Source organism: Ovis aries, chromosome 3 (assembly GCF_016772045.2).
Source record: "Ovis aries strain OAR_USU_Benz2616 breed Rambouillet chromosome 3, ARS-UI_Ramb_v3.0, whole genome shotgun sequence".
NCBI lineage: Eukaryota > Metazoa > Chordata > Mammalia > Artiodactyla > Bovidae > Ovis > Ovis aries.
Genome location: NC_056056.1, coordinates 215,137,474 through 215,150,244, shown reverse-complemented (window position 1 = coordinate 215,150,244; position 12,771 = coordinate 215,137,474). Strand labels below are relative to the sequence as shown.

Sequence of the window (12,771 nt, the reverse complement as noted above, 5' to 3'; positions counted from 1 at the left end):
GAAGCAGGGATTGGGTAGGTTCCAAACCAGAAACTTGGGACACCTGTTCTCTGGAATTTTCAGACCAGCTGGCCTGGGTCACCTTACCTCTGAGTTTGCGGTGTAACCTCAACGTAAACATTTGGTGTCTTAGTGTTTCCATCATCCTGAGAGGAATGAAAACTCTTGCTCTCTTCTTTCCAAAGGCGTATTCAGTGGAAGGTTTAGGTTTTATGCATATTTATGTGCCCCTTGCACTCCTTCCTGGAGGATGTCTGGGTTTTCTTTTCTTTTTCCTGCATTCTCTTGATAGGCTTTTCAGGAACAGGATACCAGGACACAGGAGGGGATAGAGATGTATGGGAGAGCCCCAAAGGGCAAGAGAAGAGAGACACACACACAGAGAACATTGTACTTGGGTCGACTCAGAAGGCCAATATCAACTCTCAATAACTCTGTGAAGTGTTACTTTCTCCATTTTTCTGATTTGGAGAGGATTCCTCTATTCAGCGACACTGATGTGATCAGGAGTTTTCTGCAGAAACCAGGGAAGTGGGCTCATTTTAGTCTCATGATAAAATCGCCCTCTTGTTGTGCCTCTAAGTCAGATGACTTGGTTCACGTTCAAGTGTGGCATTCATGAGCTGTGGGTCCCTGGGCAAGTCTTTTAACTTCTGTGAAGCTCAACTACCTTACATTAAAATAGGGATAATAATGACAAATGAGGTTGTTACGAGGGTTAGAACTTATACCTTTTGGGGGTTTTTGGGTTCCAATAATGGAAGTAGGCTTTAGGGCTAACTTTGGGGAAGGGTGAGGACATTTACTGGAAGAATAGGAATTAGTTCACACAACGGAATGAAAAGTAAACAGCCAGGCCTCGGGAAGGATGAGAACCCAGGCAGCTAAGGGGCCTCAGAGAGCAGAGAGACACTGGTTTCCTTCTTTAGTGCACTCGCGACTGGATGAATCAGCTCCGGTTATTTTCAGTGTGTGTGTCTCTCTGCTCAACACTCAGATTCCAGGGGGAGAAGTCAGCCTGCTTGGCCTGGACTGCCTCCAGAGAGGGCACCCTGCTCACATGGCCACCCGCAAAAGAGGTTGTAGGTGCCGTTACCCCATGAGAGGGCCTGGACGCTGGGCTGGCAAGAGCCACAGATGTCTACCCGGAGCCCTCCTGTGGGACAGCAGGCCCGGACCTGTGAACCATGGGGCCTCGGTGCTTTCCACGTGCATCAGGCTGGGACACCCTGGAAGGCGGCATCGAATAGCACCCTGGGGTGGGCCCTCAAGTGCTCCTGCAGGAGGTGGGTCTACCACCCGGGAGAGCTGAGGCATCAACCCCCGGGGGCAGCTCTGCCCTGCCTGGTCCCAGCTGAAGGTCCAGGCAGGTGGGCAGGGAGTGGTCAGGTGTCACCTGTCCCTACTGTTTCTCAGGATAGGGCTTTCATGGTCAGGAATTAAACATCTCCAGGAAACCAGGGTAACTTCTCCTCTAAATAAGGTTAGGAGTGTCTGGCCCAAGGGGCCCAGACTATTTACAGGCTTCTCCTCGGCAGTTCTGCTGTAACATAATCTCCGAGGGCACCATGCTGACATGTCAAGCCTGGGCTTCAGAGCAGGTGAGCTTTGGCTAAAGACCTGTGCTTATGGGGGGACTGGGACCCAGAGACCATAAGTCTATTATGCTTCTCTGGTGGCTCAGATGATAAAGCTTCTGCGTGCAATGCAGGACACCTGGGTTCGATCCCTGGGTCAGGAAGATCCCCTGGAGAAGGAAATGGCAACCCACTCCAGTACTCTTGCCTGGAAAATCCCATGGACAGAGAAGCCTGGTAGACTACAGTCCATGGGATCACAAAGAGTCAGACACGACTGAGCGACTTCACTTTCACTTTCATTATGTTAAAAATACAAAAGGAGGTTCCATAGTCCATTTTCTCCCAAAATGAAAGAGCACAAATAAGCCAAAGAAGGTAATTTCAAAGACTCCCCATCCCATCCCTGTCTTCACTGAGATGTTAGCATGTTTGTCTTTTCCCTCTCAAATTCCCTTTCTTCCTAACCCACCAACCTGCCTGCCCCTGGGGCAGTGAGATGGTCCTTGGGTATTGAACTCTGCTTGTTCTTTGCTTGTGGGAACCAGGACAAGTTAAAAAGGTTCAACTCTTAAAACACCTTTCTCTCTCTCTCTCTCTCTCTCTTGAGAGGCCACTCGGCCCCTTCTCCGCAAAACCTCCCCTGACGTCTTGAATGGGCCCCTTCTCAATCTCACAAGATAATACTTCCCACCTGGCAACGATCCTTTCCTATCTGTACCCAACTGTCAGCTCCTTGAGGGCAGATCCTATGTCCTGTTTTTTTTTTTTTTTTAATTTAAACATTTATTTATTTATTCAGTTGTGCTGGGTCTTGGTTGAAGTGTGTGGGATCTAGTTCCCTGACCAGGGGTTGAACCCAGGCCTTCTGCATTGGGAGCGCAGAGTCTTAGCCCCTGGACCGCCAAGGAAGTCCTAAGACTGGCTTGTTTTCAAATCAGGCTTCAGTGTAGAAGAGAAGCAGGACATCAAGCTTTTCAGACCCTCTTGTCTTGAGTAGGTCCACATGACAGCGACGGTTGCCCAGGAATCAAATTGTACCACACCTCCTGTTCCTCCCCCCTTGACTCTCATCCTACGGGTAGATGGCGGGCTCCTGAGTCCGTCCAAGGCAACCTGTAGGCTTGGTTTTTCCTTGGTGGTACCTTGTATCAGAACACTCTTGGGGTCATGATGAGCTGAACTAGTGGCAGTGACGTTGAGAACAATGGAATTGAACGGACTGAGTTCCTACTGCACCACAGAATCCATCCACAGGCAGCGTTTCGGTCAGGATTCTTGGCTCATGACAGAAAGCTGGCCGAAACTGGTTTAAGTTTTTTAAAGAAAGAGGGAAGGTACTGTTTCACACACAGGCTTCCCAAGAGACTTGAATCAGGGCTCACAGATTTGACCTGATGTAGCTCCCCTCTCGCTCTCTCAACTCCTGTCCTTCTGGTGCAGGTTCAACCTCAGGGCCCAGGATGGCTGCTAGCAGCTCCCAGAGCTTCCTGCATCCCACGTCAAGTCCAGAGAGGGGTTGGACTCAATCCTGACCAAACAGAGCTGGGAATGGGGGAAGGATAAGTTCTTCAGTGGGAAATTAGGATACTGACAGCTGGAGGGGATAAGAGGCTGTGGAGAAAGCCACAAGACAAAAACAAAGCCAGGGGACCAGAAAGTTAGGCAGGAATTGAGAGTCATATTGGGTGGCTTGGCCACTCGATATGGAGGATGGCTCGTCGTGGACTTGCCCCATCACAGAACTGGGTGTTGTTGAAGAAATGCAAATGATTTTAGTATTAGCCAGTACTAAATATAACTCAGAGGACTCATCTCCTTTTATAGCTAAAAAAGTTTCTATGTAAGGACGTGTTACCCATTTCAGAGTTGTAATTTAGGGCATATGTGCTCTATTGAGCCGTCTGTTCCACTGCCTTCTTTACTGGGTCAGGTGCCATGGCCCTGAGTTTGTCTCGTCATTTGAGCAGATTTTACTCTTGATTTCTCTATCCTCAGAGATTCTGGAGAAGAGTGGTTGAGTGGAGAGAAAAGGAAGCACTCATTTCGCTATTCAATTCAGGGAACTTGGAAGGAAGGATACATATTTATCACCTTGATGGGTTAAACATACACCATGATAATCAAAAAAACAAGATATTGTTTTTCATCTGTCAAATGGCAAGGATTACAAAAGAGATGTCCAGGATTGGCGAGGATTCAGAGAAATAGCCACATCATAGATGGCTGGTGAGGATAGAACTGCTGTAAACTTTCCGAAAGACCACTTCAGTGTGAGACATTTAAAAAATGTGCATACATTTTGACCAAGCAATTCCATTTCTAGAAATATATACAGGACAGTGAGGGAGACACAGATGTAAGGAACAGACTTTTGGACTCCGTGGGAGAGGGCGAGGGTGGGATGATTTGGGAGAGTGCCATTGAAACATGTATATTACCATAAAATGGATGACCAGTGCTGGTTGCATGCATGACGTGGGGCACTCAAAGCGGGTGATCTGGGATAGCCCAGGGGATGGGGTGGGGAGCGAGGTGGGAGCGGGGTTCAGGACGGGGGAGACATGTGTGCACTTGTGGCTGATTCGTGTTGATGTGTGGCAGGGACTACCGCAATATTGTAAAGTGATTAGCCTCCATTTAAAATAAATTTAAAAGAAGGAAAAAGAGTACATACATTTTGACCAAGCAATTCTATTTCTAGAAATATTAGGAAATAATCGTAAAAATATATAAATATTTACATATATGGATACTCCTTGAAGCTATGTATAATAATGAAGAATTTAAAATAATCTTAATGCCCCAAAATAGAATTAAATAACTTAAGGTAGAGGCATATGATGCAACCATTTAAAATCATCTTTTAGAATAATCTACATGGCATGGGAAAATTCCTGGTCTTGTTAAGGAGAAAGTATTAATAGATTACAAAGCAGTTTGATCAATTTTTATTAAAAAAAAGATATACGCAGGGGGACTTCCCTGGCAGTCCAGTGGTTAAGACTGCAGGGGGCATGGGTTGGATCCCTGGTTTGGGGCAGGGGAGATATATACAAAAAAGAAAGTACACATGTACACACAAAAAAAGTATGGGAAAAACATATATCAAAATTGTAATGCTGATATGCTGGTAAGAGCAATGGCTAGATTTTATTTTATTATTTTTGTAATTTTCCCTATTGGACATTTTAAAATGATGGACATGTATTACTTTGGAAAGCAGGAATTTTTCCTCTTCTTAAAAGTGAGACAGGCCACACCACAATTCTTTCAGTGGCCAAATTATGGATGGACATCATCCTGCCTTCTGTTTGGTTCATGTGCAGGTATTCCTGGGTGCCTTCAATCTCTCCACCTTCTTCCCCAACACAACACAGGCCCTCTCCCCACCCCCTACCCCATGCTCCTCCTGCCCTGGGCCAGGGGCAGTCTAATGGCAGCTTGTATGTTTAGCTAGGGGTAGAGTCCTGGCGCCTGCTGATCTGATCTGCTCCTCACCAAGGGGGTCTGATGTTTTCCACATTCATCTAATCAGTAGGTGCAGGCTTCCTGGGCGATCCATCAGGATTAACTCACACAACCTGGCAGTTTTTTGCTCATAGTAGGTGCCCAAGAAATGCTTGGATGCATAAATAAAACACCCAGGTAAGCAGAGGCGTTTTAGAGCTCTCTGCGGATGGGAAAAGACAGAGGCGCTATGGGGGTGAAAATTAACTGGATGGGTAAGGGCTGGATCGGGCAGACAGCAGCTTGGAAAGACTGACTCCAGGATGGTCATGCTTAGCCTTCTCAATTGATATCTAAAGTTTACTGGTTTCCATGCCATTTTGCTGGCCTGCCCATCCCTGTAACGATTTCAGCAGCTTAAAAATAATGAAATCATTAGCCTGTTTAAAAAGAATGAAATCATTAGCCCAGCTTATTTTTTCAAGCTGTGGCACCACTGTCAGTGGAGCAGGATATTTCACTCAATGGCAAATCAGGAAGTTCCCTGAATTAGAATCAGCAACCCCACACAGGGAAGCCCCTTTGTCACGGGCATGGGTTGATTCTGCCTCCAGGCACTGTAGGGAGTGGGCTGCAGTTTTTGTTGCCCTTTTCTGTGGAATTTGCCAGATGTGTCAAAGACATAATCTCATTGACAACATATGAACAATAAGCCAGTAAAGTGAAGTAGAAGGTGTTTCTCCCAGTTTACAGAAGTCCACTGAGAGCGCTTGCTGTACCATCTCTGTTCCATGGTGTGGGTTTTTTTGTTGTTATTGTTGCTATTTTGTATTTCTTCCCCTGTTGCTTATAAGGCTCTCTACTTGCTACATATGAAAAGTCTGTGTGCACTTAGGGAGCAGGGGTTGCAGGGGCCATTCCACAACTTGGAAAACTAAATGCCTTATTCAACAGCGTTGTTACAGGAGGCAAGTGCATCAGGCCACTTGCAGCTTTGCCTGTAACAAACTGCTCCTAACCTTCCTGACGTGACTGTTTGAGGCTAAAATACTACAGGTACAGGGATCAATGTAAAATACGATATAGGTGCATCACATTATCTTTTGTATGGAATCCAGTTGGTTCTGAAGAAATAGGAAATAGCCTTGCATTGTGGGGGATGTGAAGGTAGGCACTGTAGTTAGTTAGACCTCCACCGTGTGTGCCTTGCGCATGTCAACTTCTCTAAGCCTGTCTGAGGCTGAAATGAAGTGATACATGCAAAGCACTTCCAAACAGTACCCAGCATATTGGAAGCATTTATTAATGCTAAATGTAAGCAGCAGGAGCTGCTGCTGTAAATGAAGGAGAGAGGTTAATATGTCAGTAAAAATTGCATAGTATAGGGCAGAAAATCAGGGTTTGGGGAACACAGAGTAGAAATAGGAACTCTATAAGTCAGAATCTTCTGTTCATCAAACTGGGAAGGCTTCATGGAGGAACTGGACTTTCTCGAACTCTGCCTAATAGTTGGAAGACGTGTTGTCTGGCTGGGGAGTGGAGCTACTAAGGGTACCCCAGACACTTGATACAATTTGGAAGAGGGTTGAGGGGTGTAGAGAGGTTGAAAAATTTTGGGACTTCCCTGGTGGTCCAGTGGTTAAGGCTTCAGGCTCCCAATGCAGGGGGCCTGGGTTCTATCCTAGCCAGGGAGCTAGATTCCACATGCGGCAACTTAGGAAAGATCCCTGGTCCTGCAGCTAAGACCTGGCACAGTCAAAGAGTTTTGAAGAAAGAAGGTGGAGTTGTCAGAAGGGTTGTTACCAAAGTGCAGGCCTGCTGCCCGTGTAAACCTCTGAAACAACGTAGGTGGGACCCTTTCAGGATGCTTTCAGGTCTTGAATTTGACAGGCAGAGAGACTGAGAGCTCACTGTCCTTGTTCAGTTAAATGGCTGCCACAGACTTGAGATAGTGACCAGCACTCTGGCTATTCTGATGAGGCCTGACCAGCAAGACCTGTTGCTGAAGCCAGTGGCTCTGGACAGTTCAACAGGCAAATGAATTATTAACTGAGGTGTTGTCTGATTATGTGGAGGAAGAGAGAGGATGAGGAGGTGACTCTTAGTAGAGTCAAATTAGAGTAGAAATTATGGGGCAAAGTGAGGCCCTCCACATATGAAAAGAACGCTCTGCTTTCAGAGAGGGAGTCAGAAAGGATGTTGACTTTGTCTTCACAAAAGCTGGGGTTAATACTGTCTGAACAAAGGAACTGGTGTCAACTTTCAATCAAAGTTCTTTAGCTGATGTCCCAAATTGAAGAACATATGTAAACACTGGTGATCCCAAGCTAAGGATTATAGACTTGCAAAGTATGAGAAGGACTACGAGAGATCAATACTACTCCAATATCCTTATTGGATTAGATGAGACAACTGACAACGGGACGGCGGAAAGGCACACGCAGATATCTTCTTCAGTTCTCTCCATATTTTCTTTTCGTTCTTTTAACTCCAAAATTTGAGAATCCCCAATCTCTTTGTTTCCTGTCTGGATTGGATCAGATAGAAAATTCCAGGTGTGTTGTGTGGCGGCTACAGAGCACAACAAATAACGTGCCCTTTAATCGCATCCTCTCTCCTCCCTTTCTGGCCGGCTTTGATGTGCCCACCATGCTTTTCCATTGGTCATTTCGCGCGGTTCCTCGCCCCCGTCCAAGGTTCTCAACCAATCAGCTTCTCCCTGGTCCCTCGGGGCGGGCTTTGAGGAATATACCACTGAACCTGCGGGGGGAGTGGAGAGAAGGAAGGGTGTGGAGGCGGCCCTCTCGTTTACCTTCAGCATAGAACTATGAGCTTCTGGCAAAATCTGAGCCAGAGGGTCGCGACGGCGACCCTGGGGACGGGCGGCAGAGCGGGTTCTGGAGGCGCGCTGAGGTCAGCGCCCCGAGGCCGGGGTCCGGTGGTCGCGCCCCAGGGGCCGCAGCCCCGCCCTCCCATGTGCCCGCCCCACCCGGCGGCAGCGCCGCTACCACAGCAGCAGCCGCGGTGCTGCTCGCGCGGGACGCCGACTGCTGAGGGGGCGGCTGCGGGGCTGAGGCGCCTGCCCGAGCAGGGGTCGCCGAGGGGCTAGGCCGCCGGACGCCGCGGCCGAAGGTCTGGGCTGTGGGCTGCGGCCGGGACGCTGGCGCAGCGCGGCATGAGGCGGAGGTGAGACGGGCTCCGGACCTGGCCCGGGACCCGCGCGGGCCGGGCGCCTCCCTCTGGCCGCCGCTGCAGCCCCGGAGCGGACGGCAGGCCCGGGTCCAGGGCCGCGGGCGGCGGGCGGGAGGCTGGACTTGCTTGCCAGGGGCGCCGCCGAGGCCGGGCACGAGGGGACCCGCGAGCGGACGCGCAGCTGAGGAGCCGCGCCGGAGAGGGAGGGCGCGGCGGGACCTCGACTCCCTCATTCTTGCGGTGGCCCTCTGTCCCCTCAGGTCCCCACGTGTCTCCCCTTCCCCCGTGTCCCTCATCTGTCCTCTCCCCCCATGTTCTTCGTCCCCTTGTCTCCTTGTGCTCCCATTCCCCCGTGTCGCCCAACCTCGGGTCCTCCCATCCCCCATGTGCCCCCTGTCCCCGTGTCCCTCCGTCCCCTGAGGCTCACGGACCGCCCTGGTCTCCCGACTCCCCGCAGACTCACTTGAGGGAAGGCGTCTGCAGCCCCGCACACAGCCCGTGAGCTCTAAGGTGGCGGCTGTTTACCGCAGGCATCGGTTACGGTGACATCAGTGCTTAGTGCTGAGAAAAGCAAGCCAGTTGTGAGCAGTGTTTTCCTCGAGGCTTACACCTTCTCATTTTCTGGGACGTGGATGGGGAGATGGCGTTTAAATTTGGCGAGTCCCATCTGACATTCTGCCCGGGAGACAGCCGTTTGGCTCGTACCCCGGAGGTGCGGGTGAGGTGCGATGGGTTTTGCAGTAAGCAGGACCTTCCGCGTCTGCGCTGGGCCGGCGGGGAGGCCCTGCCCTCCTTACCTGGCCACGCAGATGGCAGCTCCTGGTGCTGGCTCTTTTCCGAGCGCCTCTGTAAAGGGCCCTCCAGAGGCTTGTATACATGTCTTACTTCATAGTCAAGTGGACTTGGTCAGAAACTTGGCTCAGGTTGTTGTGGCCCTAGAGTGAATTCTCCTTGTGCTCCAGGATGTTAAATTGTTTTTACTTTTTGGATAGGATACTAAACACCATGGCTTAATTCCAGAATTATAGGGAAAACAGGGTTTAGATGGACTTCTTGCAAAGAATCTGTAGGAACTTAGACCTGGTTTCCTAGCCGAGCTGCCTTTTTGTGTTCACAATGCTAGCCTTTGAAATGTCTAGAACTTGACTGCTAGATTGCGAGGTCCCCCCACCCCACACCTGGTATGGTTCAGGTGATCATGGTGTTTCTAGGTGTGGGGCAGAAAATGGGCTCTAGAGTAATGTGTACCAAATACTCCATGCAAGTATATCTGGCACATACATAGTAAGTGTTTAATAACCATAAGTAATTTTTTTTTCTTTCCTGTTTGGGTTTGGGAGACCTGTGGATGATGAAATTGGACACAATTTTGTTTGCATGTTCCCCTTTTAAGTTAAGACTAACCCTCCAATCCCCCCACTCTTCTTCCCATCCTAACCTCTAGCTCTCACACCAAAATTTTTATGATCGGTTAAAAATGAAACTCAGACCTCTGAACCTAGAAGTAAATATCAAACAAGCAACAATTGAGCTCTTCCTTCTAGCTCACATGTGCTTTTTTTTTTCCAGAAAGGATGGTACGCACCGTAGACGAGATCTTACTCACTCAGCACAGGAGAATAAAGGGTCAGAGTGGACCCTTTCTTGGGTCTGTTGAAAATTCCCGTGGGTAAGGATTTTGGTTGCTGTTGGTTTAACCTGTCCAGGTGGAACCATAAGCCTTTCCTAATTTCTCCTAGCATTGGCATCTAAGAAATGGCCTGGGTGGATGACACCTGACCAGCAAACAGGGCACACTCTTAGATTTGATGGGCTGTACCTCTGAACTGGGCTTTGCAGGGAGCAGCCATGTACCCTCTCTTACTGTACCAGGTTCATTATGACCAGATTAAAAGGCTATCAGACCTAATGTTCTTGAAAGCCTGAGTAACATCAGTGGTTTATGTATGTCCCGTTATACTGGATGTGACGTTTCAGTAATAATCATACTCTGGATTTCCTTACTGCTTTTCTTTGAGGAAGCGAAAGCTTTTTTATCGCCTGTTATCTCACTGATTCTTTTTTGTCTGAGGTCATCAGGTTTAGTGCAGTATATTATTTCCGACTTTATGGATAAAGAAATGGGGGGGGACATGATTTGTTCTAAGTTGTGAGTTGACGGCTAAGTTGGACTTTGATTTTTCCTTCATATGGAATTTCACTAATACTTTCATAAGGGAAAAAAACCCTCTGTTTTTGAAACCTGGAAGACTTAAAGACACCAAACCATTATGCTTTTCAGATTACTAGAGAGCTGAGAATAGTTGACATTTGCTGGGTGCTTATGTTTGGGGGCTTATGTGTGCCAGGCTCTTCACGTGCATTACCTCATTTGTTCCCCAAGACAGTCTACAAGGTAGGACATGTTATTTTCCCTGGTTTTACAGATGATGAACTAGGGTTTGGTGAGATGCAGGTCAAGGCAGTGACAAGGCAGGTCAGGGCTTAAAGCTGGGCTGATTCTGAAGTGTGTGCTTCTAACCTCCCTGGGTGTCAGTGGAGACGAGGAGCAGACAGCAGAGTCCCTGACACCTGTTGCCACTGCTTGCCTGGCTCTGATGGGCTGTGCTTGTCCAGGGGTCTCATTTTTCATTGAAGTATAATAGTGGAAAAGATTCTGGACTATTCCTGGGCCAGAAGCATTCTTTAGCCAGGTCATTATTTTAGAAAAAAATAAAAGAGTTGAAAAAATATCTGTATTTGGGGCGTGAAATGTTTTATGAGGCCAAATGGGGAACATAGAGAGGGAGACAATTGAAAGGGTTTGGGCACGAAAGAAATGTGTGATATCCTAACCCAGGCAACTCCTTTAGTGCCCAGGCTTTTAAACTTAAGCTGCAGATTGAAATTGTAAACTTGGAGGTCTGGCACTTGGGCTAAAATCTGTGCAGTAAATAAGACTCTCAGTTTCTACTTTAGGTGGCAGAGTTGAAAATCTGATTCCTTTTTGGTTTCTAACTTCTACAAATAATGTGGTGCACTGGGAGTGGTGGGGATATTGTTCAGAAATTTACCTAAACTCTCTTTGGGCTTTCCCTTGCCTCCATGCACCCTTCTGTCACCTTTGGTTCCACTTTTCAGAATTCAGCTCTAATCCTGTGGAGTGGGTGGTGGAGGGGACAGAACAACATCGCTTCCCTCTGGGGCTCAGCTGCATGTGACTTGCTGTTTTCTTGGTGTGGGCTTTAGCTGTCTTCTGGTGTTAAGGCTTATTATGAGAATCAAGAAACTGGGGAGGGAGGACAGGGAAACTGTTGCCCTAAAAACTCTGCAGTTTATTCACTTTTTGTCAGTGTCAGTCTTCACAGAGAAGAAAAAATTGCCACAATTGGAAGAAAAAAAAAAAAGGGATAAAGTGGTAATAATCAGATTAAAGAAGGGAGAAGTAGGATTGTTGGTTTGAACCCTGGAGGAAGATGGAAGAGGAAAGGCAGGAGCATCTGCTAAGTGGTCAGTCCTTAGAGGTACCTCCTCACTGTTTGTGGGGAGGAGGAAAGAGCAGGCGTGTGTGTGTGCGTGTGTGCGTGTGTGAAAGAAGGCCAGGAGAGGGTCTTCTTGCGTTAGGTCGGTCTACAGAGGTCTGTTTCACTGTGTATCTAGGGAAGGATCTGCTCTGGTGGGCTCTGGAAGGAGGGGAGCAGCATTCTGTCAGGTGGTTGACTAGTAGCTTTTATTGATTTTTCTTTACTATCTTGAAACACCTAACTACACAAAAGGCAGCGTGAAACTTTGGTTGGTCTGGCTTCGTCCTGTCTCTTCCCCTGCCTCTTTTCTGTTGCTGATATGTCAGCATTGAAGCTTGAAGACAGGGGCAGAGCACCCCAGAGTCAGGACCAGGGGTGGACGATACTTTTCTAGCCCATCACCCCCTGGGTTATGACAACACACTGCCGCAGGCTGTCCCGGCCTACAAAATGCTCACCTATTAAGGTCCCAGCGACACCCCTCCGTGCCTTCCCTCACTTCACCCCCTCCAGCTGCCTTGTGATTGCGTTGTTGGGGTTTGTGAGTGGGAGAGGAGGAGAAGTGGGTAAGCAGTGCCTTGATGGCGGTCTCTGCAGGAGTGCATGGAGGAGGGTGGCTGTGTGCTGGGCCTGTTCTGAGTGGCTGCTCGGTGGGGGCTGCACACTCAGTCCTCATGGCGCCCTGTCTCCTGCGCAAGGACCCTGAGGTGGAGAGCTCAGTGATGGCCCCGGTGGGAACGGTGGGCTCAGCTTCAGACTCAGGCGTTCGGGTCCAGAGCTGTGCTGTCACGGACCAGTCAAAGGCGACTGACTGGGGTGGACTTACCTCCGTTCTGGTGGCCACCCTTTCTCTCTTCCAACCATCCCTGCACTGTTTCACGTTGTCCTTCTCTTCACTTTTGCATTACCTGCTTGAAGTGGTCTATGAAAGGTGCATTTAGGTTAAACTGACGTATTCCGTCAAAATCGGCAGAGTTGGAGGAGATGACTCTGAAGCATCCAGAGGGGAACACCTGTGGGTGCCCCAGAAGGTACACTTAGCACAGTGT

At 48.6% G+C, this 12,771-nt stretch overlaps 1 protein-coding gene and 1 long non-coding RNA gene across 12 annotated transcripts in view; one reads left to right on the top strand and one right to left on the bottom strand.

The window, feature by feature from the left end:
* Positions 1–4,513: 4,513 nt before the first annotated feature.
* Positions 4,514–8,842, bottom strand: LOC132659501 (uncharacterized). Its single transcript, XR_009600035.1, has 2 exons — positions 8,683–8,842; positions 4,514–7,787 (listed from the first exon to the last, which is right to left on the bottom strand). It is a non-coding gene; the product is annotated as an uncharacterized LOC132659501 (long non-coding RNA).
* The window catches only part of MICAL3 (microtubule associated monooxygenase, calponin and LIM domain containing 3), a 147,726-nt gene continuing 142,969 nt past the window's right edge, over positions 8,015–12,771 (top strand). For all 11 annotated transcript variants that reach the window (XM_027968077.2, XM_060413553.1, XM_060413552.1 and 8 more), the window contains exon 1: positions 8,015–8,213. The gene's annotated coding sequence lies outside the window, so the exon portion shown is untranslated. The remainder of the gene's footprint in view (positions 8,214–12,771) is intronic.